Source organism: Oryctolagus cuniculus, chromosome 7 (genome assembly GCF_964237555.1).
Source record: "Oryctolagus cuniculus chromosome 7, mOryCun1.1, whole genome shotgun sequence".
Taxonomy (NCBI): Eukaryota; Metazoa; Chordata; class Mammalia; order Lagomorpha; family Leporidae; genus Oryctolagus; species Oryctolagus cuniculus.
The window spans coordinates 89,010,139-89,026,449 of NC_091438.1; the positions used below are offsets into that span (position 1 = coordinate 89,010,139).

General features: G+C 39.6%; 1 long non-coding RNA gene across 1 annotated transcript in view; it reads right to left on the reverse strand.

Annotated features, from left to right (window-relative positions):
• The window catches only part of LOC103350138 (uncharacterized), a 32,453-nt gene extending 16,589 nt beyond the window's left edge, over nucleotides 1–15,864 (reverse strand). Inside the window, exon 1 of the long non-coding RNA XR_007923571.2 lies at nucleotides 15,741–15,864. This is a non-coding gene — a long non-coding RNA (uncharacterized lncRNA). The remainder of the gene's footprint in view (nucleotides 1–15,740) is intronic.
• Between the last annotated feature and the right edge of the window lie 447 nt (nucleotides 15,865–16,311).

Here is a 16,311-nt window from a genome sequence, read left to right on the forward strand (position 1 = left end):
AGTGCTTAAAAGTTTTTGGTGACTATAGTTAGACTGAAAAATAAACCTTAATTTATCTAAAAGACACTGAGTAGTCATACCTTCCCCTATCTTTCACAATTCATGTTTAGTTCACTCTCCAGATCGTCTTCATTCACCTTCTATTCTACTGTACTTTGGATACGCTGGCCCTTTCTCTGGTTTGAAAACATCATACTGTTCCACATGGCATGGCCTTCATAATTAAATGTACACTATCCCAACCCCAACACATGCAGACATAGTTTACTCCCTATGACAAATTGGCACAAGCCTTAGGACATTAGATGCTCTTAGAGCATCATGTACCTCTCCTTTGGGTTGCATGTAATTGCACTTGTTTCATCATTTCATCAATGTCTGTTTTCCCTAGTGGACTATAATGTCCATTAGTGTAACCATGATGTCTTTCTTATTCACAGCTTGTCCCCAGATCCTGTCTAGCACACTGATTAATAAATGATACAGCTAATTGAAGAAAAAATTATTGAATGGTGATTTTGTACAGGCATCACAGTGGTGATATTAAAATGTCAGAGATGTTTGTCTCCTCGAATGACCTTGCTTTTTAGTTTAGGAGATAAACATAAATATAAATGAACATGAATACTACAATAGTATCAAATGCTATGGCATGAGAGGTCATAACATGAGTTAAAAACAATTAAAAAGTGTGCGTTTAACCTAGTGGTTAAGAATCCAGGGTTCCACATTTTTGTGCGTGTGATTGATTCCTGATTTTATCTCCTGAATCCAGCTGCCTGTTAATATGGGCCCAATGATTGGATTTCTGCCACCCAAGGGGGAGACTTGAATTGAATTCCTAGATCCCAGCTTCTAACACAGACTCAACCTAGCCAGAACCATTGTAGGTTTTTAGGGAATGAACCAGCAGATGGGAGTTCCTCTCTCTCTCTTTCTTTCTCTCTCTCTCTCTCTCCCCCTCCCTCTTTCTGTGACTCTCAAATACATTTTAAAATAAATAATTTTAAAGCTATACAATAAAAAAAAGAGCTCAGTCTAATGATTATTCATGAATGAAACTAGTTTTAGTTAGACCTTGAAAAATAGAAAGAAACTGGAAAGTCAAAACTGAAAATGCAGAAATTTCTGGGAAGAAGAATGGAATGAACAATACTTCAGAGGCAGGGGAATCTCAGGGATCAAAAGTCATGTGAATCACCTCCCAGCAACTCCATGGGGAACCAGTGTTCTGTGGAAATGAACAGACTATAGTCCTAGAATATGTAATAGCTAGGCTATAGAATGATACGAATTTTAATGGCTGAAAATTTGGAAATAAAGCTTTCTATTGTATTTCTATCTAGAAGTATCATTGCTGTGAAACTGGAATGTGGGAAGAGAAGATATAAAACTCTAAAAGATTGGTGTAAAAGAATTTTTTAAACCAGATTACAAAGTTGTAGTCTTATCAGACAGTTTCTCCAATGTCAGTGAGAGCTTTGAAAGTATCAGCAAATAAAACAAGATGTGTGTTCTTCTACTTAGTAATAAGACCTAGTTCATGTCTTCAAGTTCCTACATTTCATGTACACTTATGTGTACAGTATCTTCTTTTAATCAAAACTGACCTTAAGATGGTTTGCCAACAATGCTTGGAAATGGGCCCTCGTTGGGAAAGCTATGTTTTTCTTGATCGCTACTTCAGAAAGAACAGAGTAGTAGTACTTGGCAGAACAGCAGTATTTTATCTGTTATATCATCATTTTGCAACAAAAGAATTAAGAAATCCACACCCTCTTCCATGGAATTTCCTATGCAAACATGCTAATGTAAAGATCAACACTACATTGTTTTATAGCATTTCTGTGGTTGTGTATAAATAAAATTATCAAACTGTGTCACTAGATTTCCAAATCACTATGGTATAGTAGGGTGGAAATGAAGTATTCACAAAGAGACTTCTGTTTAATTTGACTTATCAAATTAACATATCACATAGTCTGAAGAGTCAAATATTTCCACAAGGCTTGTTTTGAAAAAGATTGGTTTATCTTCCTCAACCCACAATCCCTGTATCCTGTTCCCTGAGGCATTCTGTGGGCACGTTATTCCAGCTGTGGGCATCAATTACTGACTTCCAACTATGGATGCTGTAAACCTCATTCTCAACCCCCTCCTTTTACATGGGCCATTGCATTCATTCCCACTCAGTTTTCCTTCTCTATCATATCATCATAAGAATTTTATTTATATTCACATTCAATGCTTATTTTAGCAGTGGGAATGTATTCACTCCTGAGTCATGGAATATAGTATGTCATTTTCAGTGTCATTTGGGGGGAATCATTTCATCTTCTCTCCTGCACAACTTCCTGTTTTTCCTGAAGTTAGTGACTGTCTTGTTCAGAGCTTGCTTAATTGTCTTATTAAGTATCACTAGTTTGAAACCAGAAGCTCTGCCAATCACCTAATCCTTTGCAATACATTAAAATACATTGAGTATTCTATCTATTTCATCTTTTGTGGTTATTACTCATGGAGCCTTCTGAGTCACTCCAGTCTGAAAGGAGAGAACAGCTGTCATCGTAGAATCTCTCTTCTCGTACTACTGGGGGATTCTCTTCACTTATCTGTTCAGTTGCAACCAATATCCTCTGGATCCCTTGTCATCCTCTTTCTTCTTCTTTCTCAATCATCTTTAAGATTCTATAAGGAGTCAGATGGGTTAGTAGGCAGTCAGGTTGGTCCTGATGGAAAATGAGGGTACAAAATGCTTGCTTTCCCCAAAAGTTATCTTTAACAAGATCAAAAGTGCCTGCCCCACTCCTTGGGAGCTTCCAGTTTTACCATGAGGCTAGCAAGGGAGTGGCAATTCCATCCTTCTGAACTCACAGTTTACTGTAAAAACAAGTTACCCATCCCACCCCTGGGCAAGTAAGATTACAGACCAGGTGTTTTAATGGGTTTTGTCCTTGCCATGTAACTGATTGTCAAGTATTTATATTCTCCAAAATTGTGCTTAAAAACCCAACTACCACCAGCCCCTTCAGTTTTGCCTCTCTTGGAGCACCTGTACTGGCTGCTCCACCAGGAGGTATGTCTTGCTTTTCTCTGTCTTATCCACTTGGAAATTCTTTTATGTGAGACAAATAACTTGAAAGGAAAGGCTACCACAAAACACACCAAACACCAGAGTAAGGGAGAAGTTTATTGTCCAGTGGGGGAAACCCGACAGGCTGCCTCCCCATGCACAAGAGAACAACAACCTGTACTGGGAAAGCAGGTCTTACACAGCTTTGCAGAGGTACGGAAGTGGGAGCAGCTAATCCCGTTAGTGTTGGGGTGAAGCTGACACTTGTGATTGGGCCATTTGGTCACCTGACTTCTAGTAAGCCAGGCTGGGCTTAGGAAGATGGCATCATTTTACTACCAGAACTGAGGAAGTCTTTTCTCCATCATAACAATTCCACTGTTATTATTTGGATGTCTCAAGTCATTCTTACTTCTTGTTCTCTATTAGGAAATCTTGTTTCTTGAAGATTTTTGAATATCTTCTTTTCCCCACAGCATTCTAAAGTTTCATCATGAATATTGTAGTGCAAATCATATTTTAGTCATTGTGCTTGGTGCTCAATATAAACACATGTCCTGAGTTCAGCTGTAAATTGTGTTTTTGGTGATGATCTTTCTGTTTTCTCTGTTTTGCGTTTTTTTTTTTTAACTGAAGCTTTAAATTTATTATCTTTCTTTTCCTATGTCCATCATATTCTTTTTCTTTGTATTAAGAATATTTCAGGGCAGGTATCCTCAGCTTTATCTGACAAACTATTTTTTTCTAAATTTCCATTGTAATTAATTTCCAGAGATAGTCTAAATATTAAGCTGCAATGGCACTGTGTTCTCATCTTGTAAATTCAATATTTTCTCATCTATTTTTTTTTAGATCTTTCTGTTCTTAGAGACTCTGAATTTCTTCCAAAAATTTTTCTTCTCTTCCTATGATTTTTTTTTTTTGTCTTTGGCTTTAATTGTTGAGCATCTCCTTAACTGGCTGTTGACTCCTGAAGGCCTGCTCATGATGAAAAACACTTAACAGTTTTTCTTTTTCTTTTTTTTTAATATTTACTTATTTTTTTGAAAGACAGAGGTACAGAAAAGCAGAGGCCGAGAGAGAGAAAGAGAGAGAGAGAGAGAGAGAGAGAGAGAATTTCTTCCATCCACTGATTCACTCCTTAAATGGCAACAAGGGCCGGAGATTAACAGCTTTTCTCAACTGGAAGCTCTGAATCCAGGGTAGTGAGTCTCCATTACTGAGTTCATTGCAGGAAGTTTTGGCTGGGCAGTTATGCTACACAGCCCTAATAACATTCTCTTTAGGTGTTTTAAAATTTTTGTTTCTTATACTAGTCAAATTCTTTTTCTTATTTTAGATTTATTTATTTCTTTGAAAGGCATAGTTACAGAGAGGCAGAGAGAGAGAGAGAGAGAGAGAGAGAGAGAAAGTCTTCTATCATCTGGTTCACTCCCCATATGGCCTCAAGGATCAGAGCTGGGTTGATCCAAAGTCAGAGGCCAGGAACTTCTTCATGGTCTCTTGCATGGTTGCAGAGTACTAAGGACTTGGACTATCTTAGAAGATAGTAGTAGGCCATAGCAGACAGCTGGATTAGAAATGGAACAGCCAGGACTCAAACCAGTGCCTTTATGGGATGCCAGCACTGCAGATGATGGCTTTACCTGCCTCACCACAGCACTGCCCCACTAGTCAAATTCTAAGGATTCTTGCAATTTTTCTTTCAGGAGGGTAAGGGTCTGGATGCCAGCATGCTGGAATACCAGTGGCAGGAAATGTAGGTTTCAGATGAGAAATCCTCAACTCACATGTACTCTTCCATCTATCACTGTTTTTTCGATGCTGTATCCTTACTCTCAACAACAGCTCTTGCCACAGTCCCTCCATTATGTCTCCCTTTACTATCATAGTGGTAGATGTCAACATGTAAATCCAATCTGCCATCTCTAGACTTCTCGATGATCTCTTTACTCATTTGTATTAGTGAGAATGTTAATGAACATTTTTAGTGCCCTTGTGAGGACTTGGTGAGATGGTATGTACAAAGCACCAAGTGATGAGTCTGGCATTTTGTAGATGCTTAAAAGTATTTGCTGTCCTTTTGAAGTAGTAACTACGATCATTCTCCACCCTCATTTTACTCTTATTCCCCACTATCTCATTATTTACCACATTAATGATAAAACACTAAGGTTCAAATGGATTCATGTGAGTTACTCAAGGACATTCAAACTTCCAATGGCAGAGAGATTTTAATTTTCCCTTTGTTATCTTTCGTACACATATGTTACTCTATTTTGGTCTGAACTCGCATATAACGATGCCAGTTTTCCTTTAGTACAATTGGATATCTTATTTTCTCTACTGGATCAGTAAAATATGGCTCCCAATGATATTGACACAAATGGCCAAAAATGCTTAATTTAACAGGAAATATAACTGACCAGCCATAACAGCAGCCTGTTAATTAAACAAGCAACAGTGTTCACAATTGGCTGTGAATTAATAGGGGTTATCCTAAATGACACTCTGAATCTACACACTTCTGCATAAACTTAATAGGAATATAACTATTTCCAAGGAGACTACAAGACTTCATTTGTGTTCCAATACTGTGCATTGGGTAAACCTATCTGGAAAGCTTTTCAAAATAGTTCCCTAACTCTCACTCTCAGAGATTCTGATTCCATCTATCCTGCTAAATCCACTAACCTGGATTTCCATTTCAAATGTATCCAGGTAATTCTGACTTAGAAGTCCCTTTAATAGAATACCTGCCATCTGAGTACAGCAGAAACAGGAATATTTTTCTCAGTGGATCAACAAAACATCCTGAGAAGTTCTTGGAAGTTCCTATTCTATCTTTCTATTTTGAGAGCTCCAAAATAATATTTGAGTGGCATTTCTTCCTGGTTTTACAACACTCCAAAGCTGGATGACTGAGAAGTGTCAAGGAAGAAGCTGGAGGCTTTTGAACATTGCCGTATCACACAACAGCTTTCCAACAGAGACAAGTACAATGTGCCCTCCACACACTGATAAATTAGATTGCAGCTTTACTGCACCACCTAGAAATTAAATAGAGGGTGCTAACCATTAGAGTTGGTCCTTGTACGGAACATGTCGCTCTGTGAGTAGGACTGTCATCTACAGATAGCACTTCACCAATCTTTTATAGAATTTTGTTACTTGAGAAATAATATTTTATAAGGTGTTCATGAAGAAACAAAGGAAATTGAACTCCTCTCTTGCAAAGATAGGGACTTCCACCTAAAAAGAGGACAGGGCAGTCTGGATCACTATATTGATGCCTTTTTTTCTTATGAACTCAAGTTTCTTACAAATTCATATGAATTTAGCATAAGGTCCATATGGTGTATTTACAGATGTTAAGCTCTAAATGAATGTTTCAAATAGAATCACAGACTTTTATTGCCAGAAAGAACTAAGGATTATGCTCTCTACTACAAAAATCCTCACTTTATTGGAAAATAAACTGAGGCTTAGAAAACCAAAATGTTTTATCTATAGTCATATATCTATGACATCAAATCCAGATCTTCCAATGTTGGCAGGAATCGTATTTCTACTATACTACTTTGCCCAAACTATGTTCTCAAAAAATATAGGTGTCCCAAAAAGATGTCATGAAGTATTTGGTGGGGTTGGGAGGCTATAAAAATTTAAGTGTTATATATAGATACATACAGTGTTTCCATAAAGAGTAAGTTTGGACAGTCTTTCCCATGCAATGGACCATGTAAAATTCTAGTCATAATACCTATGAATTTTACAGGGACACATATTGCACTTTGGAAAATCACTTCTATTCTGTGTGCCTGAATTCTGTCTGTATTTCTACATGATTGTACTGATGGAGCATGTGATGCTAAATCACAGAAGTTTGGTGCAGGGTTTTTTCTTGTTACTATTTGGACAGTGCCATCCAAACCTTCACTAGTGAATAAGCGAGATACTATAGCAGGGTTCAAAAGATATTATAACACTCTCCCTTGAAGACCTGTAGCAAGACTGAATTTCTTTAGGGGGACTATTTTGTAGTTTCCATTTCTATGCTATTTTCTGTTTCAAATCTGCAGGGGCTGCTGCATTTGTGTATGAGATCAGGAATGATGCAGTTACATTATTGAAGCATTTTGGAAATCCTTGACCTTGATCTATAAAGAATATTTCTACGCTTGCTTTAACTGTGCTATTATTACTTCCATTTCCCCTATTTCTATTTTTTCCTTTAATGTGCTTTGAGCTCCTCAGATGAAAGGATTATCAGAAGTACAAAGTGTTGTATTATTACTACAAGCATAAGATCTTATCTTTTCAGTTCATCAGTGAAACTTTGGTCAATTGAAAGAGAGTGGTCTAAATTTTTTGAAGTATGCTAGCAACACATTTTTGAGGACTTATAAAAATTTTGAGGGACATATATAGGATCGTGTTATGTCTTTTAAATGCTCAAATACTGGTTTCTAGAATAGTATGTTTAGTTCCTCTAAAGGTATTTTGAAAAAAAATTAAATAGAGGTATTTTGAATGTAGTTTTTACTTCTTTTCTTCCCGAGAGAGAGGAATAATCATGCCCATCAGTGTTCTTTCATAACAGTAGTTTGACAAATGGGAAAGTTACTTATTGCAAAGACATTAACAATTTCAGTCAGAGCTGCATTCAAACTAGAAGGTCGTTAGCAAAGAGAATTGGAGAGAAAAAAATCTGCATTTGCCAAGAGTGCTCCTTCTCATATCTTACTGTCAAGGATGGAATGGTTAGAGTCCTTGAACTGAGGAAAATTGTCCTCAGATAAGTGAGTGTCTGTTAAACTCCAAAGAAAATCCAGACATTAGGGTAACTGGGAAAGTACAATAACTCTCCTCTACCTGCACATTCTCAAATAGAGAACTTGACTGCACCACTTCATTCTCATATTCCTCTCCCAAGCACCACTAAAATCTCAATCTAAGAAGCTTTACAAATAAGTAACTCTACCTGGTCCTTCAGCAAGTCCCCAATCTCTTATCACCACCATATTTCTTTCAAAGTTTCTGTCTCCAGGCATGTAGATGCTTAGCTATCTTTTAACTGAGTATTTCCCTATCTGATCTTTCTTTTTAAATTTCAGCTTACTTTTTTTTTTTCCAGCCCAGGTTTTAATTGTCTTCAGGGCAGTCAGCATCTCCTGCTTCTATTGCATACCCAAACACTGAGAACTTCACTGTGGCTCAAAAATACTTGTTGATTTTGCTCCACTAAAGGAGGGCCACAGACAATGAGTTTAAACAAAGCGTCAGAGAAGACCTCATTACTGTTTGATTTCAGTTACAGAAATCCTACATTTCATGTCCCAAGACAAGTTCCATAGCACTGATCTCAGGAATGAGCTGGATAATAGCAGTACAAGGATCTGAATGTTAGAGCCCTTAGGATTATGATGGTTAAAAATAGTTAATGATTTATAACAACTGGGCTGTAGGGTTTTTTTTTTTTTTTTTTTTTTTTTTTTTGCAACTCAAGGCTTTTTTTTTTTTTTTTTAATCAGCTTGAAATGATATCTCCTGTTATATCCGCATTTCATTAGAGGAGAACTTAGACGTGAAGGAAAGCAGAATGGGAAGAAATTTTTCCTAAATTTTGCCCGATTCTTCTCCCTGGAGGGGTGGGGGTCAGAGAGCAGATGCTCATAAGCTCTCAGGAGCAGCGCAGTTTTACAGCAGTCAGAGTGGTCAGGAAACAAAAACCAGTGTCTTGCCCCCTGTGCTTTTGCCTGATGTAGTGGATGGGGTCAAGTGACCCCACTTGAGGCGAGGTCTGGAGAAGATAATAGAAGGAGACATATGCTAGCACAAAGACAACTTTTCAAATAACACTGAACACCATGTGATAACCTTGTGCTATAACAAAGGCCAGAGGCAGGAAAGCCAGACCTTGTGCCAAACTTTCTGATGGATGTGATCTGTGATCTCAGGTCATTTCTTCCCCTCATGTTCTCAGCCATGCCATAGATGGTGGAAATGACACTAGCCCAAGTGGAATGCTGTGAGGTAAAACGAAAGACACATTTTCACCATGCAGCAATTTCTATTGATACACTAATTCTCGTGTAGAAACTCTTAAAGTAGTGGTTTGCCCTGAAATGCAGAGAGTAGTGTGTTGTAAGGAATGCCATGGCCATGTGGTTGGGTCGTGGTCCAGAGCTTTTGGCTCAGTAGAGGCTTGCAGAGTAAGGACAGCACTTCTGTGTCCCAGAGACCCCAAACCCACCAGGAATTCCATAACTTTCATCTTGGTCATCCAGCAGAAATACCCACCGCTCTGTCACGTTGCAAACTTTTTTGAACTTGGTAGTTAACTGATTAAAAAAAAAAAAAAAAAAAAAAAACACCTTGTAGGATTCAACAAACAAAACACCAATAAACGTAAGAATTGAAAAGGGAATGGCATTGTGGCACAGCAGGTCAAGCCAATGCCAGCATCTCATATCAGAGTGATAGTTCAAGTTTCAGCTGCTCCACTTATGATCCAGTTCCCCTTAAGTCAACTTCCCCTGGGAAGTCAACAGGAGTGATTGCAGGTACTTGGGCCCCTACCACCCATGCGGCAGACCAAGATGCAGTTCCTGGCTCCTGGTTTTAGCCTGGCACAACCCCAACTGGCTTTTTGGGAAGAGAACTAGTGGGTCAAAGTGCTCTCTCTCTCTCTCTACTTCTCTAATAAATACATAAATCTTAAAAATAATAAAAAGAGACCAGTGCTGTGGCATATTAGGTTAAGGCTCCAGCTGTGGTGCTGGCATCCCATATGGGCATCTGTTCATGTCCCAGCTGCTCCTCTTCTAATCTAGCTCTCTGTTAATGCACCTGGGAAAGCAGTGGAGGATAGCCCAAGTCCTTGGGCCCCTGCACCCATGTGGGAAACCCGGAAGAAGCTCCTGGCTCTTAGCTACAGAAGGGCTCAGCTCCAGCAGTTATGACCATTTGGGAAGTGAACCAGCAGGATGGAAGACCGCTATCTCTGTCTCTCTCTGTCTCTACTTCTCTCTGTAACTCTTTCAAGTAAATAAAATAAGTCTTAAAATTTACTTGTATATTTTGTAGTTGATACTCATTATAAATTTATAAAGGAAATTATAGAAACAAATGAAATGTTTTATGGAGAAAAAACATCTAAAATTCAGACATCAGGAAATAGCATGTTAATTGATACTTATGCCTATGTATCATTTTTGCCTGGACATATTACCAGATAAAAATAATAAAAATGGGTTTAAAAGAGTGAAAGTGATTCTTTTAAGTTTTCATGGCTACAAGATACTAGGTTAGGGACTCAAACCCCACTTTCCCATTGTACATTCATGTCACCACAGTTCTTGTGAGGCTGTAGCGTGCACATGTTGTCCAATAACATTTGGTAATAAACAGGCACCTTGGCAGGCTCAGGAATCTATTAGCTTCTCGTTCCTAGTGCCTGGGAAGAATTCATTCTGGTCAGTCCTTTGAATATCTGTCTTTTCTATTGTTTAGTTTTTTGAGTTGCTGATATATTCTACACTTGATCTTAGCCAAAAGGCCGAGAAGCGATGCTGCTGATATATTCTAGATATTAACCTTCGTGGGATAAGCAGCTTGCAAGCAATTTTTTCCATTCTTGTGGACATCTCTCTATTGATTGTTTCCTTTGCTGTGCAGAGCTTGGGAATTTGAGAGAACCCCATTTGTCTAGTTTTTTGTATTTGTTTTTTGGTTGCCTGTGATTTTGAGGTCTTATCCAAGAAGGTATGTTCTAACACTTTATTATTATTTTTTCTGCATAAAAATGAAATATTTGGTGGATCAGAGTTGTGATGCAGTGGATTAAGCCACCTCTTGCTACACCCAAATCCTATATTGGAACACAAGTTAGAGAACTGGGTGCTTCCCCTTCTGATTCAGCTTCCTGCCAATATGCCTAGGAAGACAGCAGATGATGGCTCAAGTATTTGGACCCCTGTCACTCATGTGGATGGAGTTACTGGCTCTTGGCTCTTGGCTTTGGTCTGGCCCTGTCCTGGCTGCTGAAGGCATTTGGGGGGAATGAATCAATGATGGAAGACCTCAATCTCTCTCTCTTTCTCTCTCTCTCTCTCTTCAAATAAATGAATAAATCTTTTTTTAAAAGAGAGAAGTCTTTGAGTTTTATTTTGTCAGATCAGAAAGAAATTGAAGGGCTCCCCAGAGCAACATGAAGATAGGAGAAATGACATTTTAAACAGAGGCAAGAAGAAACCCCCTAAAATGGAGGCTGTAAAATGGGGGAACGGGCTAGTAAATATTTGTCCAACCCATCTAAACCCATCTCCCTTTTGTCTGCTAATGTCTCCTTTAAGACACACTGTGCGAAAGGCATCCATTACAAAGATTCTCTCGGCTGGCGCCACGGCTCAATAGGCTAATCCTCCGCCTTGCGGTGCCGGTACACCGGGTTCTAGTAGCAGTCGGGGCGCTGGATTCTGTCCTGGTTGTCCCTCTTCCAGGCCAGCTCTCTGCTGTGGCCCAGAAGTGCAGTGGAGGATGGCCCAAGTCCTTGGGCCCTGCACCCGCATGGGAGACCAGGAGATGCACCTGGCTCCTGCCATCAGATCAGCACAGTGCGCCGGCTGCAGCGCACCGGCCACAGCGGCCATTGGAGGGTGAACCAATGGCAAAGGAAGACCTTTCTCTCTGTCTCTCTCTCTCACTGTCCACTCTGCCTGTCAAAAAAAAAAAAAAACCCACAAAGATTCTCTCATCATTTCTGCACCTCCTTACTACACACTCACTCAAAAGCATTCACACCATACATTAACACAGCCATAATGATAAGCAAGTGGTTCAAACTATAATTGGCATATATTCATTACCTTACTCAATTCTTTATTGACTGATTCATATTGGAATTCCACTAGATATCCCTCCTCAACTCAGTTGCCCATTAGAAATCTCTAGCTTCTGTGTCCCGTGACCAGGGAGAATGAGGAGTACAGGCAATAGAGAGAGGGTGAGCAGAAATGAGGGTGTACTAAGCAAGAAGAGAAAACAAAAGCTAAAGAGAAAGCTGCTGGCAGCACAGAGAGGGATGCCTGAGCAGGAATCTAACGTTAAGGGAAGTTGCCTCTGAGTTTATACCCTTAGGGCTGGGGGAAGTTTGTACAGGGTTTTGCAAATATCTCAGCCCCCAAGGACTTTCTCATTGCTGGGGAGTTGGTATCTGGAGCTGGATGGGTCCAGTTGTAACTGCATCCTGTTTTGTTTTCCGTTTCTCTATCTTTTGTTTGAATAGTGGGGGCATTTTGTTCCAGGCTTGTCCCTCTGTACATCAAGCTTGAGTCACTTGTGCCCTTTGTCCCTGGTTACCTGCTTAGGTCTCTATCATTACTGTGTTATTGTAACTAGAAAGTGATCTGAGGAGTAATAACTTTTCACCAATGAATGTTCTATCTTTCCAATATTTTTCTTAATTAGATTTAGAATCCAGTGATGGTCCAGGGCATATACATTTTTAAAGATACCTCCCTCTGTTTTTACTTCTTAATTTAACATTTATCTTTTTCTAAGTCTGTCCAAAATGTTTAGACACAATATTCTTATCTAATACAGCATAAATAGCAAAATAGCTCTATGACACTTTTTTTTTTTTTTTTTACTTACTTGACAAGCAGAGCTACAGAGAGAGTAAGAAAGAGGAAGAGAAAGAGTGAGATCTTTTATCTGCCATCTGCTGGTTCATTTCTCAAATGGTCACAATGGCTAGGGCTAGGCCACGAAAGCCCAGGCTGAAGATGGAGCCTGGAACTCCATCCAGCTCTCAGGTGTGTGGCGGGTTCCAAGCTCTTAAGGTATCTTCCAGTGTCGTCCCATGGAGTATGAACAGGGAGGTACATCCTGTGTGGAACAACCAGGACTTGAGCTGCTAATATAGGATGCTGGAGTCACAGAAGGCAGCGTAACATGCTGTATCACAATGCTGGCCCCTATAAAACTATTTTTTGAGACTTATTTTTTATTTATTTGAAAGGCAGAGTTACATAGAGAGACAGAGGGCCAGGCCAAAGCCAGGAGCTTGGAGCTTCTTCTGGGTCTCCCACTTGGGTGCAGGGGCCCAAGCACTTGGGCCATCTTCTGCTGCTTTCCCAGGAAAGCAGAAGTAGAGCAGTTGGGTTTTGAACTGGGACCCATATGGGATGCCTGTTTTGTGGGTGGCAGTTTAACTGGCTCTTCCACCACACCGACCCCCTTCTCCCACAAGACTTTTTTAGTCTTCAGAGTACTCCTTTATCCATATAATTTTTACATTTGATTTTATGTAGTTCAAGAAGATATGTTGGAATTATGTCAGTAAACCTACTATTTGAGTGGGCTAGCGTTGGGCATACTAGTTAAGACACTGCTTGAACACTAGTATCCCATACTGTATTGCCTGGCTTTGAGTCCCGATTCTGCTCCAGGCTGCTGCTTCCTGCCAAAGCAGACAGCGGGAAGCTGTAGTGACGATTCAAGTAGTGCAGTTCCTGCCACCCACGTGGGAGACACAGATTGGTTTCCTGTCACTTGGTTTTGTCCTGGCTCAGCCCTAGCTGTCACAGGCATTTGGGGGATAAACCAGCAGATGGTAGGGTTCTGTTTCTCTGTCTGTCTCTCTCTGTCCTTCAGTGTCTCTCAGCCCTTCAAATAAATTAAATAAATAAATCAAAATTACAAGAAAAAAAGAAAACATACACTTTTCCTACTATACCAGAAAGTTGAATTTCAGCTTTATTTGCCAAGGAAGAGGCAAAACAACAAGGGCTCTCTCGATGTGAGCAGCAGGTTCTGGCAGAGTCCAGGGCAGCTCTGAGCCCAGCGGGAAAGGTGAGGAGACTTGAGTACAGAATCTCTCAGCACACGTGTACTAATCAAATTCCAAACAGAAGAACGAGTTTTCACTGCTTAACTATTTGGTTCAAAAACACTTGTATGTCATTTATCTAATAATTATTAGACTATGAACTATAAAATTTCCAAATGCATTGATTGTTTCCAAATATTCATTAAACAAATGATTTTTTGAAAGAATATTTATTTGAAAGGTAGAGTTACAGAGAGAGAGAGGAAAGAGAGAGAGAGAGAAACAAAGAGATACAGAGAGAAAGAGAGACAAAGAGAGAGAGAGGTTTTTCCATCCTCTGGTTTACTGCCCATATAGCTGCAATGACCTGAGGTGGGCCAATCCAAAGACAGGAGCCAGTAGCTTCTTCCAGATCTCCCATGCGGGTGCAGTGGCCCAAGCACTTGGGCCATCTTCTAGTGCTTTCCCAGGCCACAGAAGAGAGCTGGATCGGAAGAGGAGTAACTGGGACACGAGCCAGTGCCCATATGGGTTGTCTAGGCTGCAGTCAGAGGCTAAGCCTATTACTGCACAGCGCCAGCCCCTTAATCAATGATTTTAACAGGAATAATATTCCTCTTTGTATGTAATTTAGTAACAATGCTCTATTTTGTCAATTTTAGCACCATTGAAAAAAGTAAAATATTCATAAGGGACACAACTCCTAATATGGTACATTGCATGAAGGATGCTAAAATGTGTTAATACTCATGAATTACACAGATATCCTTCCAATGGGTCCCCAACCTCTCCCTCTATTCTTTTGTAAGCTCACTTTTTAAATGAATCTTTTTTTAAGATTTATTTTATTTATTTGAAAGACAGAGTCACAAAGAGAGGCAGAGACAGAGAGGGAGGTCTTCCATCTGCTGGTTTACTCCCTAGATGGCCGCAATGGCCAGAGCTACGCCAATCAGAAGCCAAGAGCCAGGAGCTTCTTCAGGGTCTCCCATGTGGGTGCAGGGGCCCAAGGACTTGGGCCATCATCCACTGCTTTCCCAGGACATAGCAGAGAGCTGGTCAGAAGAGGAGCAACCAGGACTAGAACCTGCTCCCATATGGGATGTTGGCGCTTCAGGCCAGGGCTTTAACCCGCTGTGCCACAGCGCAGGCCCCTAAATGAATCTTTTAATGACACCTGTTTCCATATTTCATGCCACTGTGGAAAGCATGCAACTGCTTGTCAGTGATTATAGAAGTCAAGCTTAGTTTTAGCATTCTGGGATCTTAAAGTCTTTAGTGTCTCCTTTGTTCTCTCCAGTGTCACTTTTCCCCATTCCCACCAGGATGTCCTGATTCTCATTTGGACAGGCCCCTACACAACAGGCACAGGTAAGTATACTTAGAAGCAAATCAAGTTTCAGCTTCAGGGCTTCCTGCTTATGCAGGTCCCCAAAGGCCTCTTCCAATTTGTTTTTCATAATTTTATTTTTCCTTTCCCCAAAGAGGCATCCACAAAAACTCAAACTTCTCTTAACCATTCATCAAACACATTAATTCCATTATCTTATCTTAAAATACATGAGCTTTTCCTTGTTCACAGGGAATATGTTCCAAGACCCCAGGATCTGAAATATTGGTTAGTATCAAAGTCACCCTATATTGTGTTTTTTTTCCTACATATATATATACACACACACACACACACACACAAAGATAATGTCTTTTCCATCATAACTAAGCACTTACTATGCACTATTATTATAACTTCTGAAGTTTGAGATGTGATAGCAAACCTAATACAGATTTCATTTTCCTCTAAAGAATTTCTTAGAATAGAAGATTTGTTCTTACTGTCACCCTTAGCAAACTCAGCATAGGATTTCTCTTCCTTTCCTTCATGAAGAATGTTCACCTTCTTACTTAAAAGAAGCCTTTATGGCTTATCTTTGGTGTATCCATATTGCCAGAATTGCTTTTCTTGGGTCTTAGTGTCATTATGAAGTAAAATAAAGACTACTAGAACACAGGCACTATGTGTTCTATTTTACACTATGTTTATCTCAGCAGGTGACCTAATCACCTTGACAGCTACCAAGTGAATAACGAGGTGGAAGCATATACATCATGGGTACCCTGGACAAAGTTGATTCACGTCCCAGGTGGGACATAGCAGGACAGCATTGTCATCATACTATTTAGAATGGAACACAATTTAAAATATATGAGCAGTTTATTTTCTGGATTTTTTTATTTAATACTTTCGGACTGTGATTAACTGCAGGTACTCTTTTTTCTACTTTTTACACTGAACTTTCTTTCTTTTTTTTTTAAGATTCATTTATTTATTTGAGAGGCAGAATTACTGACACAGAGAGAGGTCCTCCATCTGCAGTTCACTCCCCAAATGACCACAACAGTCAGA